At 54.4% G+C, this 12,109-nt stretch overlaps 1 pseudogene; it reads right to left on the bottom strand.

Moving 5' to 3' along the window:
* Window positions 1–379: 379 nt before the first annotated feature.
* On the bottom strand, window positions 380–2,639 carry LOC132332507 (PHD finger protein 7-like; annotated as a pseudogene).
* Window positions 2,640–12,109: the final 9,470 nt, after the last annotated feature.

Genomic DNA, 12,109 nt, shown 5'->3' on the forward strand with positions numbered 1-12,109 from the left:
CTCTGGGGCCTCCCAGCCCTTGATCTTGTCCTGCTGCTCCTGTAACGGCGACTCCTCAAAGGAACAGGTCCATTTGGGGCCTGACCGTGCTGGCGAGAGCGGCTTCGCCTGCGGCCAGGCCGAGCACGTCTGGAATGGACCCTGTCCTCAGGGTCAGTGGAGCTGCTGTATGTTGACCTTGATCTGCATGGGCTGCTTCTGTCCAGTGAGGAAGATGGCAGTGACTGCTGCCATGCTGCCTGTTGGGGCCTGCTGCAGTTTTGAGCTTCTGCAGACAGAATTTGATGAGGCAGACGCGATGGCCTGGGGCTGTGAGAGGTGTGGCTGACAGCCTCCAAATCTGGGGAGCCATGAGAAGGCCCCAGTCCTGACTGTCTGGTCAAGCTGGGGCCATTGAGCTCTGACTCATCCCTGGAGGCTGTAAGGGCAAGCAGGAATGTCAAAGACCCCCCAGGCCTGGGCCAGGCCAGGCCAGAGCAGTGCCCCCAGCCCTCCAGCAGTGGATGCGCTCTGCCAAGCCCAGCCTGGGCACTGTCCCCAGCCCAGGGACACCGGGGGCTTTGACTCATACCTGTTCCGAGCCCAGCACAGCTGTCACACTCCCATCTGCGTGTGCTGTTTCTCAGGCCAGAGCAGCGTCTGTGGGTGCCCTCGGCAGCACAGGAGGAGCAAAGGAGCAATTCCCAGGGCCTGGGGAAGCAAAGAGGCTCATAGCACAGATGACAAAGTGTCCCCACGCCTGGTTCTCTGGTCAACCTCTTCAAGTCCTTTACTCTTTGGGCCCATGCCAAGATATAGTTTCCCTGCAGAGCCCTGGGAGCAGCTTCCCAACTCACCCCTCTTCCTCTGCCTGCTCCCTGCCACCAGGGTAAAGGCATTCCACAGCATTGCACTGGCTGTGCCTCTCTCCTAGATCAGCAAACGCGTTGTTGTCCTCCCATGTTGGCTGCCTGATGGAGAAATGGAAAGCTGATGAATTTCTGCTGCCCTCCCCTCATGGAGGTCCAGGGCGTCCCTGCTCTTCTTCCAATGCTTTTCCAAGTTGGGCATGAAGCTGAAGCCCAGACTCACAGGACAGGGCAGGGCCTGGGATGCTGGGGCAGGGCCTGGAACAGCACAGCACTTGCTCCCTCCTGGCTGGTGGGCCAGGCAGAAGGACACCAACCTGAAGGGGACTCGGATCCCCAAGACGATCATTTCGACAAGGAATTCTTCACTCTCCCTGCACAGGGGGCAGTGGAGGCATAAAAGACCAGCACGCATGGCCAGTCCCTGCAGGACAAACACAAGCAGGGTGAGCGAGGCCCTGCTGCTGCTGCTGCTGAGCACCTGCTGTGGCCCGGGGCTGAGGGGAGCCCTCCAACCTGGATGCAGTCCCTGTGGAACCAGGCCCTTCTGCACGTTGGGCACACCAGGGTTGTGAAGGTCTTCCTGTCCTCCACAGGCTCCATGCAGATGGGGCAATCGGTGCCTGGCTCAGGAGTCGCCTGCACGTCCTGCTCTAGACGGTGCTCAGGGCAGAAGGACCTAGAGGCAATGGATGGGCTAAGTGAGAAATGCGGGATCAATCCCCAGGGTGGCCTCAAGGAGAGACGAGGTACCTGAACGGAGTAATGTATTGATTCATACAGCCGCCCTCCTTGGCACAGGGCAGGTGGAACCATCTCCCGCAGTCCTCCTTGCAGCACATGATGGTTGCTCCTCTCTGGCCGCAGACGCAGCAGAGCTGCAAAGAGCCAAGCAGCCCCATCAGCAGCAGCAGCAGCCTCGGGGCCTCCCCTGGCAGCCCCACGGCTCCGGGCAGGGCGCAGGATGTGGCCGCTGCCGGGTCGCAGCCCACAGAGCCGCCTGGTGGAGGAGGGAGGCTCCTGTGCCAGAGCTGCTGGGAGCCAGACTTTGTCCCGGCTCTTGGGCTGGCCTTTCTTCCCTGCTGTCTGGGCTAAGCTCTGGCAAAGCTCGCCTGGCACAAATCTCCGTGCTCTTGTCCGCCTCTCACCTTCTGTGCCGCCCGCTGGACTGCAATTAGGATGTCTCGAGGCAGAAAGCCCATCAGTCCAACGCGGATGTTCTCTTGGTGAAACAGTAGAGTGGCGAAAAACTGCAGCCAAGGGGAGGAGCAGATGAGGAGAGGGTGGCAGCAACTGCCCGTTGCAAAGGTGGAGGGAGTGCCCGGAGCCACTCACCATGCAGAACACGTGGGCACAGATCCCACTCTTCTGCAGTTTGTCACCGCACATGTCCGGGTCAGCCTCCACGCGGCGACACAGCATGCAGGCTGCAGGGGACAGAGCCAATGGCCCCAGGCATGAGCAGCTCTGCGGGGCTCTTAGCCTGCAGCAGCATCGGCCCCAAGGCTGCTCTGTCCCTGCCCGGCTGACGGGTAGGGCTGGAGGCCTTGCAGAGCAGGGGCCATTGCGGGCACGGCTGTCCCAGGAGCTGCCCCCTGGCCCAGCTGGGCCCTGCTTGGGGAGGAAGGAGGCTCCCAGCCCCAGCATGGCTGAGCAGCTCCTGCCTCCCCCTGCCTCTGCTCTGGGCCCCACACTGCCTGCCACAAGAGCCCCTGGGCCAGGCTGTCACAGGGCCGCTTTGCCCTCACCTGGCTCCCTGGCACCAGGGCCCTCCTGCTTGCTGTCGCCCATGTCGGCTGTCAGCGGTGATTTTCTCTCCACGAGTGACGTGGTCGCTTCAAAATGTTTGTCCTCTCTCTCTGTGGGAGAAAGAAGAGTGCGGGCAGTTTGCAGAACAGGCCCAGAGCCACGAAGGCTCAACTCCCTGCTCAGCCCTGTGTGAGCCCTGCTCCTGTCCGCCTTCTCCTCCCGTCGTCGCGTTGAGGAACACCACAGAGTCCTCTGGCTGTTCCTCCGCTGAATCTGGGAAGGGAGAGGCAGGTGAGCCTGCAGCAAGGCCCAGAGCCCCGAGGTGTGGGGCCCCTCTGGTCCCTGGGCAGCCACGTCCCTGCCCTACCTTCTCCTCCCGTTGTCAGGTAGCACTGACACCTGGCCTGAGCCCAGCGCTTCCTTTTGTGGCCTTGGTCGCACAGGTCACAATGGCCGCTCTGACATCAGCACTGTGTGCCCAAAATTGGGGCAGCCAAGGCCTCAGGTCCCTGGCAACCACTTGTGGCGGCCCCCTTGGGCACCGAGGTTCTGAGGTGGGTCCGAGCGTTTGGTCAGGGTGGAACCAGGGCCGGGACTCCTGCAGCATGTGCAGGGTCAAATGCCAGGCCCTGGGGCAGCCATTGAGGGTGGTACTGTAGGCAGGAAGGTGCTGTTCAGGCACTGCCACTCCAGGGCTCCTGCCCCAGCCAAGGGAAATCTCTGCTCCTGCCCCTGGCAGTCGGCTGCCCAGAGAGCCGCTGCGGAGTCTCCTGCACTGCAGAGATTCAAAACCTGCTCTAGGTGAACTGACGTTTTCCTCAAGACCTGTCTGGAGAAAACTAAGATGAACCTGATTTGATGCTGCTGCTGATCACCGTTGGGTACAGGAGATAAACCTGGAGACCACCACCACTGCCTCCAGACCCCAATTATCCTGTCATCCTGTGAACTAACAGCTTTGACATTGCATCTAAATGGAAAAAGTAGTATTAACCTCCTTAGAAGCGTCATCTTTTATACTGACTCAGTGGAAACACAGTAAATTCAGTGAGAATTTTCTGTGTACATTTGACAGGAGAGCTTGCAACAGTCCTCGACTCAAGTCAAATGCAAGAGGATACTTTTCCTACATTATAGGAACTTTGCCAGTTTTTCCTGCTAGCAAATACATTCGGAAAAAAATCAGGAAGAGAAGCACAAACAATTCTTGTCGATTTTTCTCATTCATGTCTTTGCAAACATGCTCCTGGAAATCCAGATCATTGACTTCTGGAACAATCAGTGGGAACTCTGGGAACCAGGGCAAGAGCTGATAAGCAGGGACACCCTGCACCTGCCTGATGCTGGGGCAGCAGGAGTTCATCCATTTTCCTGTCTCCATGGGAGAGCCACCTTGGGTGGGAAAGGATCCCTTCATCGGTCTAGGAGGGAGGCACAGCCAGTGCAATGCCAGGGAATGCCTTCACCCAGTAGGCAGGGAGGAGGCAGAGGGGTGAGTTGGGAAGCTGCAGCCGGGGCTGTGCAGGGCACCCGGCAAGGGCTCGAAGCAGAAGGAGCCGGAAGAGCTTGGCCGGACAATCCTGAGCTCTGGACACTTTGTCCTCAGCACCTGGAACCCGTTTGCTTCTCCAGGCCCTGGGCACTGCTCCGGTGCTGCTCATGCAAGTTACATACAGACACCGAGCTACTGCCCTGTCTCAACCCTCTTCAGCACTGGACAGCACAACACAGTAGCATGTTCTCTTCAGTACATGGTCTAATTACAAATAGTCCTGCCAAGCCTCACATACAAAGCACACACACAAAAACCCCACACCCTGGTACAAACCTTGCCCCAACACAAAGTGCAAGTTGCTGTTCAGAAACACAGGGTAACACTTTTGGCCAATGCTTTTTCCTGTTAGATCTTTCAAAGGATTGCAAAGGTGACGTTGTTTGGCAACTTCTTCAAGGAACAAACTGGAAACGCTTCTGATTTTTTAAAGATTTATTCGTTTGCTTTCACTTTTCCTTTCGGCATCCTTACGCTTCTCCTGGCATTCCAGAAAATCATGAAAATCCATCGTAATACCAGGGGAAGTTTCTGAATTCACTGTTTGTCTTTCTTGACATACAATTAAGAACTGGTCCAGTAATACACAGAGAAGCAGTGGTTTCCCTAACTGGACATCACAAGATGATGTTATACACTCTACTATGCTAAAAAACATTTGTTGCCTGGTAACTACAAAGCCTCAAGCTCTTCTAGAGGCTATCTCCTGTGCCACACTGTACTCCTAAAACCTTTGCTGCCTGGAAATTATAGGGGTTCAAGCTCTTCTAGAAGCTTTCCCCAGTGCAACTTCATTTGGGTCCTCTCTGCTCAACTATCAAGGCTGTCCAGGTCTCACTGAAGGGCAGCAGAGCCTTGTGGTGCCTCAGCCCCTGCTCCCGGTTCTGTCCCATCAGCAAATGTGCTGAGGGAGCTCCGTCCCTTCTGCCAGGGCACAGGGGAATAAGGCAAACAAGGCTGGCCCCAGCACGGCCCCTGAGCTCACAGCTATCTGAGTTTGGAGCTCCCCTGTCCACTTCTCTACCCCACTGTCCCTGAGCTGCCTCAAGAGGAGCCTCAGGATTTATGGGAGGCAGGGACAAAGACTTGCTGAAGTCCTGGCTGACAACAACCACTGCTCTCCCCTCACAAACCCAGCCAGTCACTGCAGCAGAGGTGGCTATGAGATTGGTCAAACATTGTTTCCCTTCCTGTTACTCCACAGGCTTAGAGATGGCATCCTAGAGGAGCTGTTCTGTCACTTTTCTGGCGATGGAGCTGAGGCTGATGGGCCTGCAGTTTCCTGGCTCCTTCTTGGTGCCCTTTTGGAAGACTGCAGTGATGTTGGCTTTCCTCCACTGCTCACACCTCTCTGGGGGTATCTCCTTCCCTGACCTGCTAGCAGATCGCCCTGAGCCAGAGGCAGGAGCAGAGATTTCCCTTGGCCCCAAAAGGGAGCACTGGGTTCAGGCCAGTCACTGCCAACGGGAGGAGAAGGTAGGGCAGGGACGTGGCTGCCCAGGGACCAGAGGGGCCCCACACCTCAGGGCTCTGGGCCTTGCTGCAGGCTCACCTGCCTCTCCCTTCCCAGATTCAGCGGAGGAACAGCCAGAGGACTCTGTGGTGTTCCTTGACGAGATGACAGGAGGAGAAGGCAGACAGGAGCAGGGCTCACACAGGGCTGAGCAGGGAGTTGAGCCCTCATGGCTCTGGGCCTGTTCTGCAAACTCCCCGCACTCTTCTTTCTCCCACAGAGAGAGAGGACAAACACCTCAAAGAGACCACAGGAGCTCCTGACAGGGCCTCACTGCAGACAGCTGCCATGTCTGACAGCAAGCAGGAGGGCTCTGGTGCCAGGAAGCCAGGTGAGGGCAAAGCAGCCCTGTGACAGCCTGGCCCAGGGGCTCTTGTGGCAGGCAGTGTGGGGCTCAAAGCAGAGGCAGGGGGAGGCAGGAACTGCTCAGCCATGCCGGGGCTGGGAGCCTCCTTCCTCCCCAAGCAGGGCCCAGCTGGGCCAGGGGGCAGCTCCTGGGACAGCCGTGCCCGCAATGGCCCCTGCTCTGCAAGGCCTCCAGCCCTGCCCGTCAGCCGGGCAGGGACAGAGCAGCCTTGGGGCCGATGCTGCTGCAGGCTAAGAGCCCAGCAGAGCTGCTCATGCCTGGGGCCATTGGCTCTGTCCCCTGCAGCCTGCATGCTGTGTCGCCGCGTGGAGGCTGACCCGGACATGTGCGGTGACAAACTGCAGAAGAGTGGGATCTGTGCCCACGTGTTCTGCATGGTGAGTGGCTCCGGGCACTCCATCCACCATTGCAACGGGCAGTTGCAGCCACCCTCTCCTCATCTGCTCCTCCCCTTGGCTGCAGCTTTTCGCCACTCTACTGTTTCACCAAGGGAACAAACGCGTTGGGCTCATGGGCTTTCTGCCTCGAGACATCCTAATTGCAGTCCAGCGGGCGGCACAGAAGGTGAGAGGCAGACAAGAGCACGGAGATTTGTGCCAGGCGAGCTTTGCCAGAGCTTAGCCCAGACAGCAGGGAAGAAAGGCCAGCCCAAGAGCCGGGACAAAGTCTGGCTCCCAGCAGCTCTGGCACAGGAGCCTCCCTCCTCCACCAGGCGGCTCTGTGGGCTGCGACCCGGCAGCGGCCACATCCTGCGCCCTGCCCGGAGCCGTGGGGCTGCCAGGGGAGGCCCCGAGGCTGCTGCTGCTGCTGATGGGGCTGCTTGGCTCTTTGCAGCTCTGCTGCGTCTGCGGCCAGAGAGGAGCAACCATCATGTGCTGCAAGGAGGACTGCGGGAGATGGTTCCACCTGCCCTGTGCCAAGGAGGGCGGCTGTATGAATCAATACATTACTCCATTCAGGTACCTCATCTGGCCCAGGGGCTCTTGTGGCAGGCAGTGTGGGGCTCAAAGCAGAGGCAGGGGGAGGCAGGAACTGCTCAGCCATGCCGGGGCTGGGAGCCTCCTTCCTCCCCAAGCAGGGCCCAGCTGGGCCAGGGGGCAGCTCCTGGGACAGCCGTGCCCGCAATGGCCCCTGCTCTGCAAGGCCTCCAGCCCTGCCCGTCAGCCGGGCAGGGACAGAGCAGCCTTGGGGCCGATGCTGCTGCAGGCTAAGAGCCCCGCAGAGCTGCTCATGCCTGGGGCCATTGGCTCTGTCCCCTGCAGCCTGCATGCCGTGTCACCGTGCAGAGGCTGACCCCTGTGCTTGCCCAGGCCCTGGCAACAGCTCCTGTGCTGCTCCTGCACTGCCCAGGGCACCCACGGCGCTGCTCGGGCCTCACACCGACCAGAACCTGCTGGGGCTGTGACAGCTCTGCTGCTCTGGCCATGGCTCTCGAGCAAAGCACCCACCTGTCCCTGGGCTGGGGGCAGTGCCCAGGTCGGGCTTGGCAGAGGGCTTCTGGAGGGCTGGGGACACTGCTCTGGCCTGGCCTAGCCTTGGCCTGGGGGACCCTTGACATTCCTGCTTGCCCTTGGAGCCACCAGGGATGGGCTGGAGCTCAAGGGCCCCGGCCTGGCCGCACAGTCAGGACTGGAGCCTTCCCTGGCTCCCCAGGACACGAGACCCTCAGCCCCAGCTCCAAAACACGGCCTAACAGGGTTTGCAGATATTTATCCCTGTTAGATCTTCGAAAGGATTTTGAAAGTAACGTTGGTGGGCAACTTCTTCAAGGAACAAACGTGACTCGCTTCTGATCAGTAAAAGGTTTATTGGTTTGCTTCCACTTTCTATTTGGTATCCTTATGCTTCCTTTGGCGTTCCAGAAAATAAAGAAAATCTAAGAAATTCTTCAGAGAAGTTTCTGAATCCACTATTAGGCGAAGTCTCTAAATTCACAGTATCCCTAAACTACATAAAGTCGAATAGCTGATCCTGTAACATACAAAGACGTCCTGGTTTACCTGACTGGACAACACAACATGATGTTATGCACGCTGGTACAATAAAAAACTTCTCTTCCCTGGTTGTTACAAATTTAAAGCTCTTCTTGAGGTTCTGAATTAGTTTTGCATGCATTCCCTCCCCATGCCCAGCTTTCACCTAGAGTTACCAGGGAATAGATGTTTCATACTCACCTCAAGCAATAATCTACGTCTCTCTTCCCAACCCTCTTTTTCTTCACTGAGCTCTACTAATCTACAAAATAACTTTGGTCCCTCTGCACAAAAGAAACAACCAATTAATAGGCTTAAACACTTCTGATGGTGCTGCTGCTTCTAACAATCATGAAAAACACAGCAATAAAGTCAGAAATCATTTCTTCACATCCTTCCTGTTCTCCTGCCCCCCAGCACACCTTGGCTCCAGCAGAAATGTTCCCTACTGCAGCCAGGTGTACTAAGAGCAATGAAAGGCAACAGCAGTTTTCCTCAAGATGCTGCAATCTAAATTGCAGTGAAACTGCAGCTGTTTCATTAAAAGCTCAGCACCAGCACCCCACATCTTCCCCCAGAACTGAGGCCTGCTGAGGAATGAGCTCTCCATTTCAACACACCCTGTAAATCAGACAGGCTGGATGATTGCAGGCCGGTAACTGTATGAGCACAGCAGTGCACTTCATCAGGGTTATCTAATCAGTCCCAAGAAAGGCACATCCTTTAAGCCTGTCTTAAGACTCTATTCTACAAAACATAACCAGCAATTGTTTTGGGGGCCTGTGCAGTTTTTGGGGACTGTCTGCGTTACCTTGGTTGTTGTTTTCTTTGTTTCTAAATACAAAATTCACTGGATTCAGAAGAGAAAGGTCCAGATTCATTAGGACAAAGAACCCCAGGGACATACGTGGCTGACAAGAACACTAAACATTTCTAACGGCAACACCAGAAAGAGAGGAAAAAGTTAAAGATGATATACATACCTGAAAGGATCCAAAATGTCTAGGTAACCTGTCAAGTGACTAATTTTTTGGTAAACTCTACAAGTCCAGACTCCTAATAGGCAATTATCTGAAAGAAAAAAAAAAGCCAGAAATCAGCTTGACCTTTATTTTAGCAGGAATTTCTCACAGGATTCTACCACAACTTGGACCACACGTAAGGGTGGCAAATTTTGACTAGAAAACTTTCATAACTAGGCAGCACTTTTTCCTCCTCACTGAATTCCAGGAAGAGTTTAAAAGGAAAAAAATACAAAAGGGGGTGAAGAAATTCTCTCATACCTCTTAGGCATTCATCATCTTTGCAGAAGAAAAAAACTCTAGCACTTTCTGTGCGTGGTAAAGAAAGAAACCTAGACAAGTACAAAGAGATTTGAGCATCTTAAATTTGAGCATCTCAAATTCCATGAACATGACTTAAACCTCAAGGGCTTCAGAGAAATTGTATACATTGAAGAGCTTTATTCCCTGGTAACCAAATAGAGCTTTTTGTTTTACAAAACCCACTTCTAAAGAGAAAACTGACTGCGTCTTTGTCTTTTGGGCAAACTCAGTTTGGAGTTGGTCAAACCAAAATGACCCAGTTAATTTCTTGTGCTCTACTTCTCTTTTTTTCACATGCAACTTCACATCAGATGGGCTGCTGGGAGTTTTCACTCTGTGCAGCAGGAATGGTTTTCCAAGATGACTTTCACTGCTCAGAGGTGTGCAATGTCACTTTCCCACTTCCCGAGTGCTGCTAGTAATATTCCCACAGCCTCCAACTACTACAGCCAAGTAGACAACAAAGAGAAATGGAACTTGCATTTCTTGGTCCTTTTCAGTTTCTGACATCTCTGGCTCATCATCACCCTCAGAACTGCTGTCTTGGAAACGTGGATCCTCTTGCCGTGTGTCTTTTACCGGCTTTGTGGTTCCAAGTACGTAAGGCTCTGCGATAACAGCACCGATAGAGAAAAAAGCCAAAGCCACATTATTCCTCTACTGGTCAGGACAAATTCCTCCTTTCAAGTGAAATACTTACAGTGGAAAGGAAGGACAGAATCTGCCCCTGCCAGATTTTCTAAGCTACATCTCTGCTCATGTGTATTTTCCACTTTGTTCTAGGGATCCCTTATATCTTCTTGAGCATTTATCATCACATTCAGAAGACGCTGAATACCTTCTGAGTTCAGCAGAAGTGTGGGGGGCTTGTTGCTTTGTGCTGTTGCATTGGGTTTTTTAATATTTTGGATAACTTCATGCAGTTTCTTTTGTCTCCTACATGACTGGGGCTCAATTTAATGTTGTTTCATCTTCATTTCCTGCGGCCTCATTTTATCTAAGGTTAGGACACCCCAATGATCATGTGTCATTCCGTTTCCTTTTGCTAAAGGTCCAAGAATAGAATTCAGTAACAAACAGAATGTTCATGCATCTTGGGGTCAGCTCCCCGACTTTGCTCCTCCCTCTACATTAATGCACATTTCCTTTAAATCTTGATGGGTTCCATGAAACTTGACATGACTTGTGTGTCACCTTTTTCCCTGTTTGAGGAATTCAGGGCATGAACACAGGCTTTTTCACCACTCAACAAAAACCCCAATGCCTTCTCAAAGCATGCCTTTCAGAATTCCTGAACTGTGAGCATGAGTTACCTCTCATTAATCTACCATAGCCATGGCAAGCAGAAATGAAGATCAAAATGCTTCTGCCTAATTACTGACTTCTGCTGCTGAAAATCGCCTGGGTCCTGACTTTCTTTACACCATAATGCTCTAGAGTGCCCGCCAGAAGTTCTTCCTGAGCAATGGCACTGTTAGAAGGGTTCTGCTGTTACCTTCTTTGATGGCCAAGTCCTCTGTGCCTCCAAAGAAGGAAACCTTGAAAGCACTCAGCTCCTGAGCTGCGTCGTTCTCAGGCATAGGTCCCAGATGGTCATCTGGGGCAGAGTCCTGTGCATCCTCTTTGTCCCGGGGTATTTCCTCAGTCTTTTCTGGTTTGTTCTTTGAAGATCCAATCAGGTCGTTCAAATCAGCATCAATATTGTAAATGTTTTCTTCAGACACTTGAGGCAGTGTCTCACTCTCTTCTTTCTTCCTTTTTTGGATTTACTGCAATGAGATTGTTCAAGGATAGCAACCCAGCACACGTCCTTTTCAGACACAGCTCCCCTAAGAGCCACCTTGCTCTGAATGTCTCCCTAAGCATATCCAAACCCATTAAGGAGCGGTTCACTTTTAAGGGCATGCAGTGGGGAAACTTCTGAGGTTGGAGTCTAAAGGCAGCAACAAGAGTCCTTTTCAATTAGCCACATCCTCTAGTGACTTTTCACAGAAATACATGCTTACACAGAAATCAAGGTATTTAGCACAGACTTCTTTCCTGCCAGTAGAAAGAAACATCAAGAGCTAATATGGTTCTCTCACAGACCTGCAGATCTCAAGGTCCCTCTACTGACCGTTCTCACCTTCACTTCCGGCAGGGAACACATGGACTAGAAAGAAAAGATGGCGCTACGTGCTGCTGTTGGAGGTCCCAGTTGAGGTCCGACGTCGCTGGCGGGAGCGGCTGCTCCTGCGCGATGTCCCTGACGATGTCCCCCTACGCCTGGGCCTCTCAGCACTCGCTGCTGTCCTCCTGCTCCTGTCCTGACGACTCCTGGGCGGCACAGGTGGATTGGAGGCCCGGCGCTGCAGGCGGGAGCAGCTGGGTCTGGGGGACGTCCCTGACGATGTCTCCCTTCGCCTGGGCCTCTCGGTCCTTGGCTCTGTCCCACTGTTCCTGTCACGGCGACTCCTGGACCGGACAGGTGGGCTTGGGGCCCGACCTTGCTGGTGGGAGCAGCTGGGTCTGGGAGACGTCCCTGACCATGTCTGCCTTCGCCTGGGCCTCTCAGTCCTTGGCTCTGTCCCACTGTTCCTGTCATGGCGACTCCTGGACCGGACAGGTGGGCTTGGGGCCCGACCTTGCTGGTGGGAGCAGCTGGGTCTGGGGGACGTCCCTGACCATGTCTGCCTTCGCCTGGGCCTCTCAGCCCTTGGCTCTGTCCCTCTACTCCTGTCACAGAGACTCCTGGACCGGACAGGTGGGCTCTGGGCCCAGCCTTGCTGGCGGCATCTCCGTG

The sequence above is a fragment of the Haemorhous mexicanus genome, chromosome 11, assembly GCF_027477595.1.
Source record: "Haemorhous mexicanus isolate bHaeMex1 chromosome 11, bHaeMex1.pri, whole genome shotgun sequence".
Classification (NCBI taxonomy): Eukaryota; Metazoa; Chordata; class Aves; order Passeriformes; family Fringillidae; genus Haemorhous; species Haemorhous mexicanus.